Source organism: Acinonyx jubatus, chromosome E3 (assembly GCF_027475565.1).
Source record: "Acinonyx jubatus isolate Ajub_Pintada_27869175 chromosome E3, VMU_Ajub_asm_v1.0, whole genome shotgun sequence".
Classification (NCBI taxonomy): domain Eukaryota; kingdom Metazoa; phylum Chordata; class Mammalia; order Carnivora; family Felidae; genus Acinonyx; species Acinonyx jubatus.
The window spans coordinates 11,788,504-11,801,074 of record NC_069398.1 but is presented as its reverse complement, the minus strand read 5'-3'; the positions used below and the strand labels follow the sequence as shown (position 1 = coordinate 11,801,074).

Sequence of the window (12,571 nt, the reverse complement as noted above, 5' to 3'; positions counted from 1 at the left end):
TAGGTATCTCTCAGCCTCACCAGGGTCTAGGAGCCCTCCCCACACTTTATAACCTCCTCCTGCCATCCGCAGCCCTCCCAGCTGGTGGCCTGTGGTCCTGTGAGCTGCCCTTCACTCCATCCATCCTTGGAGACCGAGATGGCACCCGAAGTGGGGGGCACTGGAGGATGGGAGAAAAATGGGCAGAGGGAGCTGAGCCTGAGGGTGGGGGAAGCACATATTGTCTTTTGCTCACCCAACCCAGGATCGCCCTTGAAGGGTTCCCTTTGCAGCTATTTCTGAGGTGCACAGACACACACATGCACAGAGGAAAAAACAGACACCACAAGCACACACAGGCATGGATACACAGATATGGAACACAGGCATGGAACCACCCACAGCGTCATCTGGGACTCAGGTATGGGGCTCATGGACAGGCTCACACACAGACTCACACTGCAGACACCCTGAGTGGAACACACACACACACACACTGAGGGTCACATGAATCAGCCCCATAAAGCAAACTCTACAAATACTAGACACACACAGAAAACACACACACATACCCACAGGTATGATCAAGAACACCCAAAGGGGCCTCAAATTCACACATACAACCAATACACACACAAACACGAAACACAGATACACAGAGATGCTCCCACAGGGACTCACGTACCTGAGACACACAGATAATACAGTCACAGACACAGAGATTTGCACAGTGGATGTATGTTCATTCAGAGACACAGACATAGATACATGCATACAGATAAACACAAGAGTAGAACATGAAAACAACCAAGAAACAGGAAACTCTTGTCGATAGTCAATATACTCACAGAAACAGAAAGAACTCAGACTCACAGGTGCATAATCCAGGTTTATACCCACACACTCCACAATAACTCTAGTGCTCCAATGAAGGCCAGCACAGGCAGATGGAATGCACAGACCCTGGCATGACCTGTCCCATCGAAGTTGTCATGGAAGGGGGTGTTTCCCTGGTTCCAACCCTGTGCTGGGCATCTGGCCCATGCCAATGGCTTATGGAGGGTTGTACCCAGGCCTGGATTCCAGAAAATGGCCAGGGTAGGATGGCCATGAGGACAGGGGCACAGGGTAGGGAGAGGGTACACTTGGGGTGTTTCATGGGGCCAGGTCAAGTGAGGGACACAGGCGAGCCTCACCAGGACCCCTCCTCCTGTTTCTCTACCACCTGGGGTGCAGCCTGCATATTAGACTCATATACCATCCTTGGTGCCTCTGACACCACCAGCTCCTTCTATCCTTGCGTTCAAGGAGCAAACAGCACCCCCTTGGACTTACACCACCTACTTCAAATTTGCAGCTGCAGCCCCAGGTAAAATTTGACAATGGGGAACAAAATGATTTACTTTTTAGTGGCTCCATGTGGCATACATTTGGTATTTCAACTACGTTTGTTGCTTTAATTCAGATGAACATGTCTTTGGAGTTGTCAGCATCAAATAGAAAACTTTTATTCTACCAAGGTGTGCAGAAGGTCAAATCAGCTTGTGTTATTTCTGTTGCAATTTATTAGCAAAATGATGACTTAAAATGATTCTTAATTTTGTCTGTCTCAAAGTTTTCTTGTGTAATTGTTAAGATAGGTTCAAAGTCTTCAACGTAAAAGGTTGCTTAAATGATAAATAGAATTGAACTCATTGGCCATCGAGGCCTTTTCCAAATGGGACCGAGTGCTGAAGCATTGATTACTGAATGTAGATTTGTGGTTTTGGCTTCTTATTGTGGAGAAGCCGAGGATATTTGGGTCTGTTGGAAATATGCTTTGTGCTTTATTAAGAGACCGTACTATGGAGGGGTACCTGGGTGGCTCAGTTGGTTAAGCGCCCAATTTCAGCTCAGGTCACAATCTCGCATTTTGTGAGTTCCTCGTCAGGCTCTGTGCTGACAGCTCAGAGCCTGGAGCCTGTTTCAGATTCTGTGTCTCCCTCTCTCTCTGCCCTTCTCCTGCTCCTGCTCACACTCTCTCTTTCTCTGTCTCTGTCAAAAATAAACATTTAAAAATTTTGTTAAAAATACTTCACTGTGGAAAACATGTTTTTGTACTTATAAAATGTAATTACAAATTTTAGATCTAGAAGTATTCTGGTATAACAGTTCACAATTGGTTACTACTCAGTTTTCACTGGAGTCTTAGGTTTCTAAGAGTTAGAATTCTTCTGCTAAATGTAATTAAGACTGAACGGGGTGGGGTGGGGCACCTGGGTGGCTGTTGGTTGAGTGTCCGACTTCAGGTCAGGTCATGATCTCACAGTTCGTGAGTTCGAGCCCGTGTAGGGCTCTATGCTGACAGCCCAGAGCCTGGAGCCTGCTTCAGATTCTGTGTCTCCCTCTCTCTCTTCCCCATCCCCACTCATGCTCTGTCTCCCTCTGTCTTAGAAATAAATAAAACATTAAAAAAAATTTTTTTAAAGACTGACAGAAATAAGGAAAGTAACTCTGCATGTAAAAAAGTAAGAGATGTGTAAGAAAGATATGAGAAATGGGAATACATTTTTGTTAAGGTAAAAGAAAGTAATTTTCTCCTAAAATGAGATTGGTTGTTTGGAAAGAAATGGCTTGAGACAAAATCTGAATGCAATAGAAATTTGTAGAAGGTTTGTGAAGGGAAGACTTTGGACAGGAATTTTATATGTGGTCAGGACGGACTAAGATTAAAATGAATGGATTTTATTTATTTTGCATTTTAGAGAGAGTGTGTGTGCACACATGGGGGAGGGGCAGAGAGTGAATCTCAAGCAGGCTCCACACCCAGTGCATAGCCTGACTCAGGGTTCAATTCCATGACCTGAGCCAAAATCAAGAGTGGGATGCTCAACCAACTGAACTACCCAGGCACCCCAAAATGAATGGATTTTAAAGGTACACTGTTAGAACACTGAAATTCCACTTTCCCTCTTCTAAAAAAACATAACGTTTTCTTGGATTGCTAGTTTGCACTTGATAAGAAAATGTAAACAAAGTTTTTTTCTCTTTTCTTTTCCTTGCCCAGAAAACCAAAGTTTCTACATCTTGTCTTTATCAGGTCTTTGGTTTCTTAAGAAAGTTAAAACTTCACAATGTTAAAGGAGCTAAGTTTTACTAACAAGTGTATTACACTATCTATTTGCCTTTGTAAACTTGGTTAAATAAATAATTAAATTTTAAGTTTTATAATGATCCACAATCCTATTTAGGCATGAACTTTAAAACTTTCCGAAGATTTGAATTGTAAATGAAGTCTTTCTGAGCAATCAGCACAAATAATGACAAGCCTTAGGTTGTACTGCTTGGGTAAATGCTATAACTGTTCATATAGAGAGATAGATATAGATATGAAATTCCTGACCTTTTAATATCACTCAGTATTCTGATTATCGAAGTATTCTGTGTCACAGAAATAACTGAATTTTCTTGTCGATTGCATTATGGTCTTTTGTCATTTGCAAAATGAGTTTCATCTTAAAGCAGATTCATAAAAAGGACTTTTTAAAAAAAAACAAATGCATGTTTTTGGTATCTTTAAAATCATAAAACTGGGGCACCGGGTGACTCTGTCAGTTAAGAATCTGACTCTTGGTTTCGGCTTTGGTCATGATCTCACAGTTCCTGAGACTGAGCCCTATGTTGGGCTCTGCAGTTACAGCATGGAGCCTGATAGGGATTCTCCCTCTCTCTCTGCCCCTTCCCCATTCGTGCTTTCTCTGTCTCTCTCAAACAAATAAGTAAACTTAAAAAAATCATAAAGCTGAAATGGGTAGGAATTTCCAAAACTAATGAAAAGCTACAAACTGAACAAGAATTAGTAACGTGGAACTAAATGAACTGAAGAAGATGATTATAGTTTTTGTGAATCTTGTTTGAAACACTGTTTGTTTTCTGATGTTTGCTCTTCCAGATTAAGGAAAACTTTCTTTTAAGATGATTCTCTATAACTTACACACACGGTAAAATATTCTTTTGTGAGTAAATTGAAGCATCTAACTTACCTCACTAGCTGAACCTTCTGAAATTCAAAAGCTCTCAGTGAATACTCTTTCTTTCAAGGCAATTATAGTTGTTTGCATAAGGTCAATAAGAATCTTTTCTCCTTGTAACAGCACACTATTGGAAATATTGATTATTTTACCAAAACTTTGACTGGAATTTCACATTTCAGAGAGACATACATAGATTCAGATATGACCATACAGCTTTAAGGAACTATCATTGGTTTTATGAAACATAAGCCGAGGGAGGCACAGTCAGTTAAGTGTCCAACTTCAGCCCAGGTCATGATCTCACAGTTTGTGAGTTGGAGCCCCACATCAGACTCTGCACTGACAGCACAGAGCCTGCTAAGATCTTCTGTTTCCCTCTCTCTCTGACCCTCTCCGACTCATCCCCCCCCCCATCTCTTTCTCTCAAAAATAAATAAACATTTTAAAAAATGAAACTTTGCTTACAGATACCTTGCTGATACCTTGGTTACAGATACCTTGCTTACAGATTTCCCAGCAGCCTTACCAGATGAGTAAAGAATATCACTTCCTGGCTGGTGCAGGAACCTCAGGATATTTGGGTGACCTTGAGAAGAGGAATTCATTACATTTACAGGTATGGCAGGCATGTCTGATTGCAAGTATTTGGCTTGGACTCTGGCCTAGAGCAGCTACTAAAAGTTCAATCAAGATTCTTTATAAAAATTCCAGCAAAGTTAATTTGTAAAGATCTATATGATCAGTCACTATTCTTGCTGAGCTCATGTAAATAATTAGTCCAAGTTTGTTAAAACTGAACTTGTTTTTCAAATGAATTAGTCTTGATTTGGCTATCTCTGGAATTAGGGTGATTTTAGAGAGAAAATTATGTTTCTTTGCAGGTGTTAAATTCTGGTTCTAATTGTCTTTGAATGTGTTTTGCCTAAGCTAGACAACTTGAGGTAAACTTCAGAGAAATTGCCACAGTAACTCGTACAGAGATTCTTCTTGCTTGTTATTCTATGGGGATAATAACAGGACTCCATGGGGATATGATTATTTGAATAGCTGGAAAATGCGATCGATTCCCCTGCTATGGTAAACTCAGCCATCACCTTGACCAATTCTGTATGTCTGTGATAATAAAACCAGTGTGTGTCCCAGTCCATTGCTTAACTATGCTTGTGGAGATAATGGATGGCCCACTTCCCTTATGCCTGGATTGGATGATGCACTTGGGGATGCCCTTACCTTCTGAGACAAGTTTTTTCCCACTTGCTGCTGATTACTCATAATTAGGATATTGTTAAAGTTAGACATCAAACAAAGAGGGCTTCTTGATGGTTTTATCCCTTAGCCATATTTGCCCCAGGGACCACCTCTTTTGATATGAAATTGCAAATAGAGGCTTTAGCCAAGCATAAACTAGCGATCTTTAAACAAACCAAGTTCGGTTTAAAAAGTGGCCCTCCAAAACCGAATGGCCCTTGATATTCTGACTGCAGCCCAAGGAGGCACCTATGCTTCATTAAAGCAGAGTGCTCTGTATGTACGCCAGATTATCACAAAAATATGACAGGGTTACCAACTGACATGTATACTCAAATTAAGGCTCTACAAAATACTTCCCTCTCTTTCAAGGACTGGTTAAGTTCCTGGTTCACAGGAGGACTGTGGTCAACTATTAAGGGTCTGTTTGTTGGACTTCTCATTCTTATAGCCATACCAATCCCCATATGTTGCCTTTTCCAAAGTTTTCTTGGTGTCAAGACTCCATTACTACAATAACTTCATGTTGACAGATGGTCCTTACCACCCACAGAGATACTTCTTTGATGTCCACATTGGATTTCACTGCCTCCACTTTTCCTAACTCTGCTATACATTCCTGACTAATCAATGTTGAGTCATTAGGTAGGGATATCTTTAGGTCTCTATTCAGCAGGAAGATGCTACAGAAGGTGAGGCCTTCCACCTTCAACAACCTTAAAGATCTAAGGGTCAAAATTGTTCAGGGGGCAAGGGGGTGCCTGGGTCTCTCAGTCAGTAAAGCCTCTGACCCTTGATTTCAGCTCAGGTCATGATCCCATGGTTTTGAGTTCAACCCCATATCAGGCTTAGCAATATGAGAGTAGATGCTGCTTGGGATTCTCTCTCTTTCCCTCTCTCTCTGCCGCTCCCTTGCTCACTCTCTCTGTCTCTCAAAATAAAGAAACTTAAAAAATTGTTCAGGGTGGAAAATGAGGAGGAGAACAAAGGTAAGAGAATCATAGTCAAAGTTAAATTTTCTCACAATTTTCAGCCCACTAATAAATACTTGAGACATGCAGAGTGTGACCCTGCTCAAGGCACTCATGGCTGCCTTAATGTTGAGTTTTGCTAGAGACTGAAATCAACCCTGTCTTCACAACAGCCAGACCTCCAGGATCCCATGAGTCTTCTTTAACATGAACAGATCCCTTTAGAGACTTAGGTTATCTCTAACCTAACCAAATTTAAAAGTATACAATCAATCACTCCTCACCTTCCCAGTGCAGCTCTTTCTGCCAACTGGTCCTGTCCTCATGCTATAATTAAAACACCTGTTTGCACCATAAAACATCACAAGAATTCATTCATGACCATTGGGCTCGATGATCCTGCATCACAAGGAGATGGTGATGCTAATGTGCACAGGTGCTCAGGACATGGGTTCCTCTTGTCCTCAGCAGTTATGGACACAGGCATGGACATGAAAAGAAACCATTGTACTGAAGGAGACCAGCCCTGGGTCACACAGCTGGTAAGCAGCATAGCTGTATTTCAAGCTCTAGGCTCTTGGCCTTGCCCCCAGAAGCCACAAAGGACTCCCCCAATGGGAAGCTGACACTGGCTTTAGGGACACTACCTCACTCACTTCCATGAATGATCTAATTTGTTAGAGGCCCCCAATCTCTGTTCACTGCTCCTTCTTTCCCTGATCCCTGCTCCAGTTATAATTGGGGTGACCCTTGCCACCTGCTAGGCCCTCCCTGCCCAGAGCATCTCGTGCTGCCAACAATCTGGGTATTGTCCCAGGGTCCCCAGGAGAGAAGTTGATGACCTATTTCTCTTAAAATGTCCCCATTCCTGCAGATCTCAGGAGACCCCACGAGAGCCGGCTTGGATTATTCCCCCGTGGGGTTCATAATGTAAAGTCCAACCTAATGGGTAGGAGGTTCACATTGATAAGTGACAGATCGACCACTATTTGAGGTATGAAAATGTCTAGGTCAATTAGAGATGGTGTGGGGAGCAGACAATTTTCTCACACCAATATTTCAGGATATTCCAGGTCTGGAGACATGTTTGATTACAATTTTATCATGCTTATATCATTCAGTCAAATATAACTCTTCTTCTTTGGGATTTCTTTATTCATATTTATAGAGGTGCTTCTCCATTACTAAACATATGGGTATTTCTAGTTAGATTTTTAACAGTGATATCTAGCACATTATATTACCAAAAGATGCTCTGTGTATTTCATCCCTCTGGAATTTATTGAAATTTCCCTATGGCCAAAATAAGTAGAGTGAATTTTTGTTACAGAATCCTATGTGCCTAAAGTTAATGTATCCTCCACGGTGTTATAGGTAGATGTGGACATATATATGGATATAGCTGTGGGGTTCAGATGGTTCCTATCAAGATCTGTGTTTTATGGATGTTCTGTCTGCTTTGAGCTATTTAGAGAGGGTTGACAACTTTCACTCTGCTTATGTATTTCATTGGAGTTCTGAATGGAAGGAGAGAGCTCCCAGAAGAGAGGACAGGGACCTGGGTTGGGAGGGACCAGAAACCAAAAGGCCTGCCAGTGTTCCAGAGAGCAACTGTTGTTGGGATGGCACGTGGTGGTACACCAGGTGAGAAGTCATGCTGGGTATCCGTTTTGATCTACCAGGTGCGAAGGCAGCTGATTGGTTGAGAGAGAGTATAAAGGTTCTAGGCTGTTAAGGCAACATTCAGACAGTTGAAGGTTTGAAGATAGATGGATCCTCCTCTGTTCCACCTACTACTTGTGTCCTGCTTTTCTAGTGATTTGTCGACCTGCTGACCAACTAACCTGTCTAAACCCCCCTCCCTCCACTCTAGTACTTGATCTGATGTGGGTACTGTCCCTGAGTCCCTTCCCCAATTCCACCCTTTCTTAAATACCACCGCCAACCCCAATTACCACCCCGCCCCCATTCCCACCCCTACATCCTACCTGGTGCCCCAGCGCCCCCTGAAATGACCAGGACATGAAGATGTAGAGGCTGTTTGTCTGTCTACTCATGCTCTGGTGTCCCAGTTACTCAAACACAAATGTGAGTAAACATGGGACATCAGTGGATTCTTCCATTCTTCCTTCCTATAAGGTTCATTCACACTGTGGTTAAACAACTATTTTTTCATGGGGTTCTTGATGGGAACTTCAGAAGAACTTCAATTCTTCCTGAAGACTGAGGACCACAGGACAGATTTCTCCACCAGCTTAAAGTAGTTGTGGCCACAACTGTCCACATCCATTTCTGGGTCCTGTCTGTGCTCCTTGGTCCAAAAAGATCAGCACTGACAGGATGGAAACCTGAAAAACAGTATGTTTACAGTGTCAAAAAGGAAGGATTTATAAAGACACTAAATAGGGGCTTATATGATGTTTGAATTATATCTCATTAAAATTGTTTTCAAAAAGGTCAGAAACTCTTCTTTAATAGGAACCATGGGTATTAGATTGGCTCCTGGAAGCCCTGTCAAGATCCTGCTTCAAGCCTTGTGAGTTTAGGGTCCATCTTAGATGTAATTTGTTTTCCTATCAACACATTGTTCATATTTGTGAAGTTTGGTAGCCCTGGGAACAGTGTTTCTGAAGCATTAGTGTTTGTACTAAAGGGTTAAAAAGCGAAATGTCCTTTGTGCTCTGTGCTTCCTGGTTTGTTGACTTTTAAGAACTTCTGATCATCCCATTCTTTCTGGTTTTGGAGGCTGCCCCCAGGGAGCTCTGAGAAGCCCAGCAGAAACTAGCTGAATCTTGCTGGGACGTTTACAATAGGAAAATACCTAGGGGTGATATTATCAGGAAGTGCAGGATTTGTCCTTTCTTTAGCCAATTATGTACTGAGTGTTGATTTACCCAAAGCAAAAAGTTTCTGAATGTCCTTAGGATTGTCCGAATATGAAGATGTGGATTCCAGTGTGAATGTTTAACTTACTCATGAAAGAGCAAACCTGTGGGGCACCTAGGTAGCTCAGTATGTTAAGTGTGTGACTCTTAATTTTGGCTCACGTCATGATCTCATGGTTTGTGAGATTGAGCTCCATTGGGCTTTTCACTGACATCTCAGAGACTGCTTGGGACTCTTTATCTCCCTCTCTCTCTCTGCCCCTCTCCAACGTGCATGGTCCCTCTTTATCTCAAAATGTATAAACATTTTTTAAAACATCAAAAGCTGTACCCCCCAGGGGAGAGAGACAGAGAATAAGCATATAAGTAAGTAGACTTCTTTTGATTGACAGGCACCAGATTCATAGAGCTGGATCTGGAAAGCCTCAGTAGTCAGGAACAACCCTTGTATTGAGGCAGACTCATCCCCCCATGAATACCTCTAGTCAAAATAGATTCTATTCTGTTTCTTTTCAGACCACAAAGGAGGAAATTTCTTGGTCGTCTTTATTAGAATTTTCCTCCTCTACTTGGGCTGCATCTCATAGATCAGTTCAGCTCTCTCTCCCTACCTCATTTCTGAGTTTTGCAATAACTAACTTGTCGTGTATTTCCTACCTGCACTTGGTCATGACCATTGTCTTTGAGAACCTAGTTATGAGACTAGATAGCAACATGCAGAAAAATGAAACTAGACCACTTTCTTACACCATACACAAAAATAAACTCACATGGATGAAATACCTAAATGTGAGACAGAAAACCATAAAAACCCTAGAGGAAAAAGCAGGAAAAAATCTCTTTGACCTCAGCCACAGCAATTTCTTACTTGACACATCTCCAAAGGCAAGGGAATTAAAAGCAAAAATGAACTATTGGGACCTCATCAAGATAAAAATCTTCTGCACTGCAATGGGAACAGTCAACAAAACTAAAAGGCAACCAATGGAATGGGAGAAGATATTTATGAATGACATATCAGAAAAGGGGTTAGAATCCAAAATCCATAAAGAACTTACCAAACTTAACACCCAAAAGACAAATAACCCAGTGAAGAAATGGGCAGAAGACATGAATAGACACTTTGCCAAAGAAGACATCCAGATGGCCAACTGACACATGAAAAAATGCTCCACATCACTCATCATCAGGGAAATACAAATCAAAACCACACTGAGATATCATCTTATGCTGGTCAGAGTGGCTAAAATGAACAAATCAGGAGACTATAGATGCTAGTGAGGATGTGGAGAAACTGGAACCCTCTTGCACTGTTGGTGGGAATGCAAACTGGTGCAGCCACTCTGGAAAACAGTGTGAAGTTTCCTCAAAAAATTAAATATAGAACTACCCTATGATCCAGCAATAGCACTGCTAGGAATTTACCCAAGGGATACAGGAGTGCTGATACATAGGGGCACATGTACCTAATGTTTGTAGCAGCACTTTCAACAACAGCCAAATTATGGAAAAAGCCTAAATGTCCATCAATTTAATGGATAAAGAAGATGTGGTTTATATATACAATGGAATACTAATACTACTTGGCAATGAGAAAGAATGAAATCTGGCCATTTGCAGCAACATGGATGGAACTGGAGGGTATTATGCTAAGTGAAATAAGTCAGTCAGAGAAAGACAGATATCATATGTTTTCACTCATATGTGAGATCTTGAGAAACTTGCCAGAAGATCATGGGGGAGGGGAAGGGGAAAAAGTTACAGAGAGGGAAGGAGGCAAACCATAAGAGACTCTTGAATACACAGAACATACTGAGGGTTGATGGGTGGGGGAGAGGGGAAAGTGGGTGATGGTCATTGAGGAGGGCATTTATTGGGATGAGCACTAGGTGTTGTATGGAAGCCAATTTGACAATAATATTTTTTTAAAAGAAATATTAGCTGTCATTTCTGTTGTTTGTGCTTTAGCTCTATGCATATTTTATTCTTTTTTCTCATTTTATGGCTTTTATTTCACTGATGGTAGTCTGGAAAAAATCATGGCATCTGATGTGCTCTGTGTGTGAATTCAGCAAACAGCCAACTCCGTGTAAGATTTAAGAAGAGCTTTTTAGAGAATAAAAGAGGCATATGTTAACACAAAGGTTTTGCTCTTCCTGCCTGCCTTCCTTCCTACCTTCATTCCTTCTCTCTCTCCCTCCCCCATCCCTCATCTCCCTCCCTTTTTTTTTTTTTTTAAGGTTTATTTATTTTTGAGACAGAGACAGAGCATGAATGGGGGAGGGTCAGAGAGAGGGAGACACAGAATCCAAATCAGGCTCCAGGCTCCGAGCTGTCAGCACAGAACCCGACGCGGGGCCTGAACTCACGGCCACGAGATCATGACCTGAGCTGAAGTCAGCCGCTTAACCAACTGAGCCACCCAGGCGCCCCAGTTCTTTCTTTCTTTATTTCAGGATTTAAAAATAATCCTAGTTCCAAACTTCAGTGTGGATACCAGGTTAAAAAAAAAAGACCAGGGAAATGACCATTTAATGCATTTTTTAAATGTATTATCAATTGTCAAAATTGAATAGGTTGAATGTTCATTTAATGTAAACAGATTTTTGGGTCAAAAATGAGCTATTTATATTGTACTCTTTAACAGAAATTGTGAAGTATCATGAATTAAACAGGAAATTCTAACTTTTTAAAATTTTTAATCCTGTGAATTCATTATGCAAAATAAAATGATTATTGTAATTTCATTGGATTACTGTTTTGGTATTTGTCAGGAACTATAGGTTTTTACTAATAATTTGTTTTGATGGCAAACTTAATTTTGTTTTTTCCTCTCTTAGAGCCTTGAGAAAATCGAGGTAAGAATTTAAGCTTTAGTTTCTTCGTGATATTTTCTCAGTACTAGTGTTTGGTGTGGGTTTTTTTTATGTTTATTTTGAGCGAGAGAGAGTGCAAGCGGGGGAGGGACAGAGAGAGGGAGACACAGAGTCTGAAGTGGGCTCCAGGATCCCAGCTGTCACCACAGAGCCCAATGTGAGGGTAGAACTTACGAACCGCGAGACCATGACCTGAGCCAAAGTTGGGACACTCAGCCAACTGAGCCACCTAGGCACCACTTGATGTGCATTTTAACTCAACTAGGGATAAATATGGGAACTTCTGATGTCTAATTGACTTGTTAACTCTTAAAAAATCTTTCTCTTTCCTGTTTGGAGCCTAAGTGACAATGTGGAGGGAGTTAACCATCCCTTAATATAAGAGATCAGGAGGAGGAACACATCACCAGAGTAGAGGGAATGAAATGAGTGTAATTTTACATAGAAATGGTTAGGAAACAAGGCTGAGGTTTGGAGTTAGTACTTTGCCATGACCTGGCTCTTGGTGAAATGTGAAGATGAAAAAACACTCTTTGAGTCTATCAAGTGGCTTAAGCTTAGAGAAGAAGCCAGATATTGCCAGGCAGGGTGTGTGTCAC

The 12,571-nt window shown here is 41.5% G+C and overlaps 1 protein-coding gene across 2 annotated transcripts in view; it reads left to right on the top strand.

Annotated features, from left to right (window-relative positions):
• The window catches only part of LOC113594805 (transport and Golgi organization protein 1 homolog), a 91,706-nt gene that overhangs the window by 72,480 nt on the left and 6,655 nt on the right, over window positions 1–12,571 (top strand). The window lies entirely within an intron of this gene.